Source organism: Triturus cristatus, chromosome 4_1 (assembly GCF_964204655.1).
Source record: "Triturus cristatus chromosome 4_1, aTriCri1.1, whole genome shotgun sequence".
Lineage (NCBI taxonomy): Eukaryota > Metazoa > Chordata > Amphibia > Caudata > Salamandridae > Triturus > Triturus cristatus.
The window spans coordinates 167,582,148-167,594,491 of NC_140585.1; positions in this window are offsets into that span (position 1 = coordinate 167,582,148).

The window sequence follows — 12,344 nt, forward strand, 5'->3', positions numbered from 1 at the left end:
CCAGCAGATCTTCAGAGGGAGGGTCACCACCTGCACCTGATGCACCTGTGGTGGAGAGTGTGCCTGTTGTGCCCGCTCCTACCAAGACAATTATTCCCTATAAAATCCCCAAGAAGTGGAAAGGCACCCCTCCACATTCTCCCTTACACACTGTGTCTCACGGCAGCATGTCTCAGCCTCCACGTGCCACCACACCACCCGGTCCAAGCAGCCCTCCGGCTCCCAAAGCCACTGATGCCTCTACCTCAGTCGGTCCTCTCTCTGTCAGGTCCAGTCCTCCAACTGTCCATGACGATCAGCCGTCTCCCAGTCTGACTGAAAACCAAGTCTGAGGCTGAGTCCCCCTCCCACCCCTACTCTCCCACAGCGGTGCCTGGACTGCCTATTGTGATCTCCCTAGCTGTGTTGCTTCCCATGGCAGTGTACGATGTCACCCATTCCCTGTGCAGGTTCTCATGCACACATGTGCCTACTTTGAACTATGGACTGGCCACTGGCCTTGCTGTTTATCACTTTGTTTGCCCATTCCCTGTGCAGGTTCTCATGCACACGTGTGCCTACTTTGAGCTATGGACTGGCCACTGGCCTTGCTGTTTATCACTTTGCCCATTCCCTGTGCAGGTTTTCATGCACACATGTGCCTACTTTGAGCTATGGACTGGCCACTGGCCTTGATGTTTATCACTTTGTTTGCCCATTCCCTGTGCAGGTTCACATGCACACATGCGCGTACTTTGAACTATGGACTTGCCACTGGCCTTGCTATTTATCACTTTGTTTGCCCATCCATTGCCTGTGCGGGTTCTCATGCACACACGTGTCTACTCTGAGCTATGGACTGGCCACTGGCCTTGCTGTTCATCACTTTGTTTGCCCATTCCCGGTGCAGGTGCTCATGTACACATGTGTCTACTTTGAGCTATGGACTGGCCACTGGCCTTGCTGTTTATCACTTTGTTTGCTCATTCCCTGTGCATGTTCTCATGCACACATGTGCCTACTTTGAACAATGTACTGGCCACTGGCATTGCTGTTTATCACTTTGTGGTGCTGATCTGTGCACAGGACCAATGTGCCACTCAGGACAGTTTCCCAATTAGTTATGTGTGATTTGCTTGTACTAGTTTGCAGTCATGGTTGCTCATGTGCAGTGAATCTGTTTGCGCTGCACAGTCCTCTGGTCATGTTGTTTGCACCTGGGTGTCCCTGAGTTGTGCATCTGTGAGTGTTGGGTTAGCTGTATGTGTGTTTGCTGTGGTACCTGCTACGCTCCCTGAGTGTGATGACTGTGTGCTGTGCTGATTTGTGTTGTGGGAGTACATGGTTTGGCAATGAGATGTGTGTTCTACTGATTTGGTTGGTGTGCACACATTGCTTGCCCTGCATGCAATGCTGTCAGTGTATGTTGCCTTGTACTTGCATGGTGTGCATTCCCTGATGTCCAGTTGAGTTTGCAATGTGATGGATTGGCATGTGCATCTGTTGTGTTTTTGTTGTGGATGTATGCAGTGGTTGACCTGTGTTGTCTCTTTCTGCTGACAAATACTCTGTGTGTGATGTTCTATTTGCATGACATTGTGTGTGAGTTGTTCGGACATTGTGATACATTCAGATGTGTGTTGCAAGTGTAGTGTGCATCACTTGTGTGTGTGTGTCACATGCAACAAGGTGTATTCTTGTTACTGGGCTTGTTTTGAGTGCACACTAGTGCTATGTCCCCCTATCATTGACCTGCCTCTTGTCAGGATTGTGCATGTGCATGCATGTGGTACACTATGACACCATGTTGACTTGATGGGTGGTGTGGTGTGTCTCTCTGTGTTAGCTTAATGTCCCATTGATCCCAGTCTGTGTTCATGATTGATTTGAGATAATGTACTTCTTGTTTGTGTTGGGGTATGGTGTTTGTGCATCGGTCCTGGGTGACAATGTTGTGTACTCCTGTTCTACCTGCGGTCCTATTGCCATTGCACTGTTTGGCTGGCCATATGTGGGCTTGTTGTACCTCTGTGTATGTTGATTGAGAGGTTTGTGTTTGGCTATTGTTTTTGTGTCAGCATTGGTTCAGGCATCCCTGAGTGTGTGTGTGATATTTGTGGATGCACCCCAGGGAGTGTGATTCATTGTCAGTGTATTCACAGGACATCATTTGCACCATTCTGTGTGTTTAAAACTGGTGTTGAGTGCTGCAGGTGTGAGGTGGGAGGAGGAGGGGTATGTGTGAAGGATCCAACTTGTGTTTGACAGTCAGGGAGTGTGACAATGAGCCATGTGTGTTGTGCTGATGTCATACACATGTCAGGTGAGTTGAGACAGATGTGTGGCTGACCACTATTTGACTGCAGACAATACCTATCATTCCTGTGCCTATGCATGGCTTGCCATGATGTCTCCCTGAGTTGTTGAACAGAGGTCACTGTGCCACCCATGTCTGATTTGATGGCCTAAGGGTGTTGTGATATGTTCCTTCTCTTGCATGTGATGTACACATGCTTTGTGGCGTGCTCCATGGCTTTCCTGCAGGACCGGACTGGAAACTGAAAGCAGCCCTGTCAAATTTAGCCAGACCAGCCCCCTTCTGTCGCGTTTAGCAAGTGAGCGCAGCAAGCTAGCCTGACCGCTATTGAAAAATACAGACCAAAATGGTGAATTTGACAGCACATTTTTGATTACATATTCAATTGTATCAACTTTCAAAGCAAAGTAAATAGTAGATGATGACCTTAAAGAGCACCAGGTTACCCACCCAGTCATATGTACCCATAGACATTCTTTCAGAGACCACCAAAAATATACACAAGTAGTGAATCAGAGAGAACAAAGTAAAAGTGAGGCCAGACCCCACTACTAGGGGGAGTTTGGGGGGGTTTTCCCCCCAAGAAAACTTTGAGATAGAAAGGACAAAACAAAGCATTTTGCAACACATTTTTCATTGAATGTTTACTACAGGAGAGAGTTTACGGATGCATATTATTTAAAGTTCTGAGTGTTATGTAAAGCAGATTAGCAGATACGTACGTCCATTTACTTTGAGGAGTTAATAATTGGCATATCCCACTGCCATTGTATCAGCAGCAAATAGTTACAGACCATGCCACCAACCATTTAGCCTAACCATGAACATGAAGCACAGGTTGTCCTCAAGGGCACTTATGTGACAATTTACTTGTGTGACAATTTGTAGAATACTTTATGACAGGCATGTGCTTTACATGTGCATCCCATGTGCGCAGCCTTTTGAATCTCAAAAGAACATGGAGGGGACTACGGAGAGAAATCACATTTAAATGGATGGATATATGGATGGATGGATGGATGGATGGATGTATGTATGGAATGAATGAATGGATAGATGGATGGATGGATGAGCTTTGATGAGAGGACAAAGATGTCTGCGAAGGACATTGTAAGAGTTTGGCTCGTCAGCGTTATCACAGTATATCTAAGATTAAGTCCTCGCAGGTTCAAAATACAAACAGTGCACCATCATATATTATAATTGCACGGCCTAGGCACTTATTGTGTTAATACATTCAATTGAAAAATCTGGGTTTACAATCCGGCAGATCTGTTCCATCTCCCACTAGTACAAAGCCAAATAAAAGCGTAGTAGCCATCTCCACTTCTTGTTAGGGCGGACACAATGCCTGGGCGCACCAAATCAACAATTTTAATTATGATAATTGCCATATTGCCAAGGCATTTAAAATGATCATTTGCCTTTAGAAGGGTAGACACTTCCTCTACGTCTATATGGTCACCTGCTATCAGCATATACATTGTTTTCTCCCTTTTAACTAAGAATTCAAACATGTCCCCACATATATCCCATATATGCATATCTTGGCAAAGATCGTTCAGGGTCTTCTATGCATATTAAAATATTAACCGCATTTAGCAAAATCCTGTCTTCCTTTGATGACCCTTCACCGAAACATATGATCTACACAAATATCACTGGACCCATGCGACTGATTGTTCAGTAACCTGTGTAAACAGAAGGGGGCACCACTGCCTTGTGCCCCTTTGGATGGGGTAGGGGGAAGACAGACAAGGTCCTATTAACCCAGACCGCCCCCAGGTGTCCTTAGTGAGGACCCTCACATGCCTCTGAAAAAGTTTACCAAAACTCATCCAGGCTGGTAGTTGGGACAAAACCAGTGCACTGAGTCAAAGCCTTCTTAAAATCAATTAAGACAAGGGCCCACTCGTATTGCAGTACTGGAATCATTCCAGGGTGACAATTAGACATCTTAGTCTAGAGAGTGTCTCATACTGTGACAGGGTATAAAGGCTACGGCGTTCTGGTCACTGTGTATCAGTGACTGAGCAGCTTTGCACAATCTAGTTGCCAGAATTTTGGCCTGGATTTTAGCTTCCAGGTTAACGAAAGTGATGAGGCAACAGGAGGAGCATTGTGCTGGGTGTAATCCAGGATAACTAAAATTTTTGCAGCACATGAGTCATAAGGGTGGTGGTATCCCTGCCTGCGGGGGTCCACCCCGGTGAGTGAGTAGCCCTCGAACTGCACAATGCTCTCCCCCTCGTGGCTCTAATAATCAGAGGTGCAGCTTGGGCGAAACCAGAGATAGACTGCTGCACGGTGGCTCTTCAGAATCACTCTGTGTAAGAGTAGGAGCTGTCTCTAAATTGTTACGCAGTGACAGAAAAGAAACGTTTGTTGCTTGCACAAGTGGTGCAAGAGGTTAAGTTGCGGATGAAAAGCTACTAAGGATACAAATAGAAGTCATCATATCTTATTCAAAGACTGACACGCCTTGACGATCAAAACCGCATCTACAAGTTAAAACAATAAAAACGGGGCAAACCCATGGGTTATTAGAGCAACACAATCTCAGAAGATGTCTATCGGGACTACAGACTGTAGCACACAGCTCCCAGATTACAAGTGAGCATGCAAGAATATCCTGATGGGCACAGGTCACAAACAAGGTATTGGAGCACATATATGGATATTCACTAGATAAGACAGAATGAAACAGTTCCAGAACTAATGCAGCCTTCAAGATAGACAGCTCAGCCACCCCCTGCTTTCACTCTCTTATGCACACTAGACTGTGGCAGCAAAACTTTCCAGAGCCCTGTAACAAAGACTACCTGAAGATCTTTGAAGTTTGCAGTCTCTCTTTGTGAAGTGGATTCACTACAAAGTATAACTAATAGTTTTAGCCAAAATATGATTCGAAAAGCCTGTGTGTCTTTAGAGAGAATGTTTAGCATCACTTGTTTATACAGATCTCTTAGGGTACGTTTGAGTTATTGTTTTTCATTTATGGGAAAGACGCATGTGCTCTGCCATCTGTAGGTCTACCAAAGGATGTGTATGCAAAAGATAACACAAAGGATTTGCACAAAGTGTTTATACGACACAAGCCTTATTAAATCCACCCAGATGTATATGTGTCGACAGACGTCATTTGCTTCACAAACATAAAGCAATCCTTTCTTTTCGATTAAGAAATAATAAACTGCCCAGAAAGCCTTTACAGTAAGAGACTTTCCCAAGCAGTTGTCTCTCTCTCTCTCTCTCTCTCTCTCTCTCTCAGCGAGATATTTAAGCCTAAAGATAATTCTACAAAGAGAAAGTGGCAATTTGCAAGCAAAACAAACTGGAAATGACACAAGAGATCTCTCTGGGTGAATTCCTGTGCCATCCATCTTAACAGAAGCTATTAAAACTTCACCTTTTCTCTTCATTTAAACGTCTTTCCTATGCTTCAAGCCGCTGCGGGTAACGCTTCCCAGTTCCGGCGCACTGGGACACTCAAACATAAATTCAATTTACAAACCGAGTACAAAGCTTAACACGTCTCTGGAATGAATCAGTTTCTGTCATTATTACACAATGAGACTGGAGAGGCCTACTGCCCAGTGCTCAGCTCCTACTGTAAAAGGGTCTCACAAATGGTGCAGGGAGGGAAGGGAAGAGGACCAAGGACGGGCGGACGGCTCCTCTATGTTACGCTGACGCCGTTTTGGCTGATTGAAGGCAGCTGGTGTTACGTTCAGGGCGAAGCAGAAGGTAAAGGCATCGAGGCTCAGGCAACACCAGAGTTCACAGATCCACCAAGTCACACTGCATGTACATCAGTCTGCTTCTGCAGGTCGTTCACATCCTTCACTGGCACTGCACTCCTTGACTAGCAGCAATGAAAGTACCTGATGTGCGCTGCATGCACCAAAGAAAGTGTGAGAAGTTGGCCTGATATATGCTGTCCACTAGTTATAGTGGGCACCCTGTATCAGTCCAAACAACCCATTATTGATGATAGGTTAAAGACAACCTTTATTGAAAGCTATCCTAGTGGTAGCTCTGGAGAGCAGCCTTCCGGCTACGTCTTGAAGGAATGTAAAGCAGCTTGATTTACCAGTCTATAATCTCCTGAGTTCCTAAATGAAAGATATCCACACCATATATATATATAAAATATATGTATTTATTGCTAAACACACCCTCCTAGTCTCTTTATGAGACAAGAGGTCAAAACACATAAGTTACACTTTAATAATCACAGTAAAATAGCACAAATACACGTCAGGCCCTAGGGGCGAGCCAAACCATATACTAAAATAGTGGTATAAGAACCATGACTTAACTAGACACAAGGCCTAGAGCCTGTAGAATCGCTGGGACCCCAAGGAACCACCTAAGGTAGTGACACAATGGACCCACGGGGACCATGTGCAGTGTGTAAACACAGCCACGAGCTCCCGTTAGCTTCTATGGGGAAAGTCGCGGTTAGATTTTTAAAGATTAGGGACACTTAGAAATGAGTCAGGACCAAACCCTTTTGGACTTAGGAAGTTCTAGTGCTAGCACCCACGGGAGCACCGGAGTACTCATGTTACCTCACCCAGGGAAGCCGGGTGCATAGGTGTCTTTTGGTGTTGAGTCACATCGTCGATTTCAATGGGAGCTGGCGAAGAAGTGCTGCTGCCGTGAAGAGGAGAAGTGTCCGAAGAGATCCAAGCCTGCATCAAAGATGAGAAGAACCTGAAAGCAGAGGGGACCGAGTCTGGGTCACTAGCCAGTGACCGGGTAGGCGATGTACAGATGCCCACCGATGTTGGGTGATTTCAGGTGAAGAAGGTGAAGCTTGACTCTTCAGCCAAGAGGACCAGGAGGTGTCGAGGACAACCAGGAGCTGGATTCGAGCTGTCCCACGAAGGATGTCGAGTGCTGCATCATCGGTGCTCAGATTGGACACAACAAGCCTTGGCAACAGCAACCCATGCAGAAACAAGAAACATGCTTCGGTGCAAACCAGCAAGGTCTGTGAGACTCACCACTTGGTTGGGAGTCAGGGCACATCTGGAGTGACCAGGCCAACAATCTTTGATGGATTCAGGTGCTCGAGGTGTTGAAAATTAAAACAGCGATATGATTAAGCATTCACTAAAGACATGAATTCTCTCCAGTTAAAGCATGTTTCTTGTCTTATGTTGACTAATGTCCGGACTCCATTTTGTATTGTCATGTCTCCATGTGCTTTGCACGAGAAGAGTCCTACCTTTTCGCTAGTTGCTCTTGTAATCTGCCTAGTAACAGTCTATAAATAGCTCCTTTGTCCGTCTGGCGCATGCCCAGACTTGACCACATCTGTTAGCAGTTAGTCCTTGTTTGACCATGTTTTCGCGGGCTCAGGAAATTGTTAACTCCGCCCACATATTGATCCTGTATCGAAAATGTCCATAAATGGTAATGAATTTTGCTCTATGTTGTATCCACCCACTTATAAGCCCCTCTGTTGTGTATAAAAGGGGACCGTGTACGCAAGTTCTTTGTGCTACTCTATGCAATACTGAAGAGTGTTGTGTAGGTTGTAGGACCACCCTTAAGGGTTAATAAACTCTGTCTTTGTATTTGCACTTTCCGTGCCAACTTCCTTCTAGCTTGTGTTACAGGAGAGCGAACCCTTGTATTCTGCGGGCCTAGCTGGGGCCTGTACTCATCAATTGGCGCCCGTCACGTGGGGCTCATCGGCGACTCGGATGCTCGAAGGACTGGTCGTGACGAAGGTGAGGAATTTGGCCGGGGATGTGATCCCTGCCAGCGGCGTCTTTTAGTCCTGGCATCCCGAGGTTTTCTTCTTTCCCTTCCGAGCTGACCATCTGGGTGGCGCCGGTCCTCGACTGAGACCTCTTCTGTCGGTTTGCCGTGTGACAGCCGTTTGGGCGAATTTTGGAACTTGCAGTCGGAATCTGGACACTCTTGATTGGTAAGAACCGTTGTACGGTACTTGCTCCGAGTTTTGAAGCCTGGGTTGGCTATTTGAGTTTGATTTGTGATGACCGGTCATATTTTGTATTGATTACTGTGAGAATATATGCGTTGCAACACATATAGGCAGGTAATGTGGAGATATTTCTCCGGAGTTGTTTAAATTTGAACGGCGCAAAGTTTAAGTGCCATTTTTGATAATACTGCATATTTTGCATTATTTTTGAGCATGCCTGCTTTTAGCGCACTCCGTAAGTGGTGCTGCTGCTTTGGAAACCGGTTAAATCTCGAGGAATCTGCTCCAGCCCCCCCAGAGGGGACTCCTAATAGGGATATGTATGTGAAGCATGGTCTTTCCTCTATAATGTACAGCACAGTGTGGAGGAAATACACCAAAAAGGATCCTGAGTTACGATGGCCTTTGTATGGATCGTTTGATATGCGTAAGATTGAGTATGTGGAACAGTGTATGTGTAAACGGCGTGCTCGGCAAGACATGTTTGAATGTGTACGGTTATGGGTGAAGGAAGTGCGTGAGCGAGAGAAACGTGAGAAAGCGCTGATTGATAAAGAGCAACGGAAAAATGATCATGTGAAAGCACAGGAAGCGAAGCGTCGGGAGGAAAGGGAACTGGCGGAGAGACAAGAGAAAGAGCGTAGGTTGCAAGTCTCGGGTCAATATGCTGTCCGCTAGCCACTTTATCCTGTCCATACTAATCTCGAAGATGATTTTCATTTATTAGATCGCTCTCCGCCCCCTTATGTTGGCGCGTCTGCCCCGAGGTCACAGGATTCTGGATCGGTTTCGGATAAGGTAGACACGCGGTCCATGTTATCAACTGAGCGTATGGGTGAGCTTCGGAAAATGTCTTTTCGCGCGCTTAAAGGCAAGCTATCTCTTACTGAATTAATGGAATTTTTGGAAAGTTGGCAGGATAGAGAGAAGTTGTATTTTGTTGGAACTTTTTCTGAAGAAGTGGTTACTGCCTTTCGGAAATATTCTGATGTTTTTGAGCCTGAAGATGTAGTATCAGATTCTAAAGCATTAAGTAACGGTGTCTTTTCTCCCTCCAAGGTACCCGATGCGGTTCGACGGCTGTTTACATTGCGGGACGCAATGCTTGAACTTAAAGAGAGAGTGCGCCAAAAGACAGGGGAGAAGGAGAAATCGGATTCACACGTCGGCGGAAAACAATCATCTACCTCCCATTCAGATAAGAGCGAACTAGTGCATGCTAAACCAATGCGAGAGGCGGCACCTTTGTATATTCCTCCTAAAGGAGCAGGAACTAGTCTAGACATGTCTTCCCCAGATGCTAGGGGATATTTTGTGTATAATTGGGTTTATACTCCCTGGCATAGGACTGATGTTATGGCATTAAAGAATGCATTGCCTGACCCCCGCAAGAATCCAGCGGCCTTTTATGAAGAGGTCGAGGGGGCTTTGAATTCTTGTACTATGACTTTAGCAGATATAGATTTGTTCTTTGGGCTTATTTTACCACCGGATATGTGGCGATCTGTGCGGAAGGTGGATGATCTAGCCGCTTTTAAGGCTAGGTGGTCTGAGATTGAGGATGAGGATAGGGAGAGGAAACCCGCGCAAAAACCGCCCCAGCTTATTTTAGATCTTCCTGCGGCTATCTTGAGCAAGTTGAAAACGATTATTCCCCCTAAAAATATTGACTGGAATATGTTAGCCTCATGTAAACAGAAGGTTGATGAATCAGTTTCAGACTTCTTTACGCGCTTTGAGGAAACATTTCATGATTTCAGTGGTCAGTCGCTTACGGATGATACGGGTCGACACCTTTTTGTTGATAAATATGTGGCGAATTTATTACCGAGAATAGCAGCTCGATTAAAAGCGAGTGAAAGTTCTTGGTCCACCTCGTCTCCAGCATCCCTCCTGACTATGGCTCAGTATTATGAGCGTCAGGAACAAGAAGCGAAGGGGCATGTGGAGAAGAAATCGAAAGATTTGAAAACTAAGGTGATGTTAGCACAAGTGTATGGTCCGCCTCGTCGGGGTGTTGAGAGAGGTAGAGGAGGATTCTATGGTCCCCCTTCGGGTCGGTCAGATGTTAATAGAAATCAATGTGCGTATTGTAAACAGCTGGGTCATTGGGCCAGGGACTGTCCGGTACTATATGCACCCCGTCAGGGACGTGGTCAGGGACCGTCGAGAGGTAGAGGGGGCTTTTCGAATTTCAGAGGGAATTCCAATGATCGTGCTCGTTTTGAGCCTAACGTGCAGCAACGAAATAGACCTAACGTATTTGATAGGCAAAATCAGTATCAAATGTCTGGGAATGACCATTCTGGGTACCATGATTCACAGCATGTGTAGGATTGCGTTGGATGGGGGTTGGAATCAGTTGAAGTGCCGGTTGATCAGAGGGGTCCTTATGTTTCAGCAAATGTTCTGGGTTCTACTGATCAGTTCCTAGTTGATACAGGAGCAACTCGCAGTGCGCTGTCCAAACAATTGGTTCCGAGGGCTCCCCCATCTGGCTTAATGGTTACATCGGTAGGGTTTGATGGTACACTCTCTCGAAGCCCTCTATCCCGACCCCTTGCATTTCGTGTCTGTTGAACAACTTTCTGCACCTTGTCCGTTTTTGCTTGCCCCGAACACGCCTGACAACATTATGGGTCTTGATATGCTTAAGCACTTCAGAGCTATGATTCGCTGCTCCCCTACTGGAGTATGTGTGATATTAAACGATAATCACCCTATGACAGAACGGATGTGTGTGGTTGCAGAGGATACTGTATTAGCTTCTCTCCCTCGTACTTTGTGGGCCACTTCGGATACTGATGTGGGACAGATGGTGATTCCGCCTGTCCACATTAGTGTCCAGGAGGGTGCGGTGTTACCGCGCCTCCCTCAGTATCGTATTTCCCAGGAGGGGGAGGAGGCACTCATACAGATTGTGCAGGATTTGATTAAGGTGGGAGTAGTGGAGGAAGTTCCCTACAACGTCTGCAACAGTCCTATTTTACCCATTTTGAAGAAAGATACCGATACTAGGGCTTATCGTTTTATCATTGACTTAAGGGAAGTGAATAAGATAGTGATACCTCAGTATCCAGTGGTTTCTGATATCACGACGTTACTTACTCTGGTCCCACCAACGGCGACCACATTTTCAGTTATCGATTTGAAAAATGCTTTCTTTTCGATTCCTATTCATCCTGATAGCCGGTACCTCTTCGGCTTTACTTTGAATAATAGGTCTTATAGATTTTGTAGAGTCCCTCAGGGTTATACAGAGAGTCCTAGTATTTACAGTCAAACATTGAAAAGACAATTGGATTCCTTTGTTCTGCCTGATGGTGTCGCCCTTATACAATATGTCGACGACATCTTGTTGGCGGCCGACACTCCTGAGCTGTGTGAGAAGTATACGTTATCCTTGCTTTCCTTTTTGGCGTCTCACAATCACAAAGTGTCGAGGAAGAAATTGCAATTCTGTAGACCAAAGGTGACTTATTTGGGTCACCTTTTGTCTAAGGAGGGGCGTGCACTCACACCAGACCGTATTCAAGCAATTTTGGACACGCCTGTACCTTCCACACAGAAGGATGTGCGTGCATTTTTGGGTCTTGCTTCTTTCTGTAGGCAATGGATATTGGGGTTTTCACACATAGCTAAGCCATTGTTAGCACTTTTGACAAAAGATACCCCAATTCCTCTTCCCTGGTCAAATAGTTGCGAAATTGCCTTTCAGGAATTGCGACAAGCCCTTTGTTCAGCACCAGTGTTGGGTACCCCTGATTATACGAAGCCTTTTACATTGTATGTACATGAGAGAGATGGATGTGCATTATCAGTTTTAGTGCAGATGCACGGCGACAAGCAGCGCCCTTGTGCATATTTTTCGGCTGTACTTGATCCTGTTGCCCGAGCACTGCCTGGTTGTTTTCGCTCGGTTGCGGCGACAGCTGTGTCAATACGCCAAAGTGAGGGAATTGTGTTATCTCATAAGCTGTTGGTATTAGTTCCCCATGCTGTTGATGCCCTGCTTAATCAGACAAAGACGCAGCACTTGACCAGTGCTCGTTTAACGGGATATGAGTTGATGCTTTTGGCTCCTCA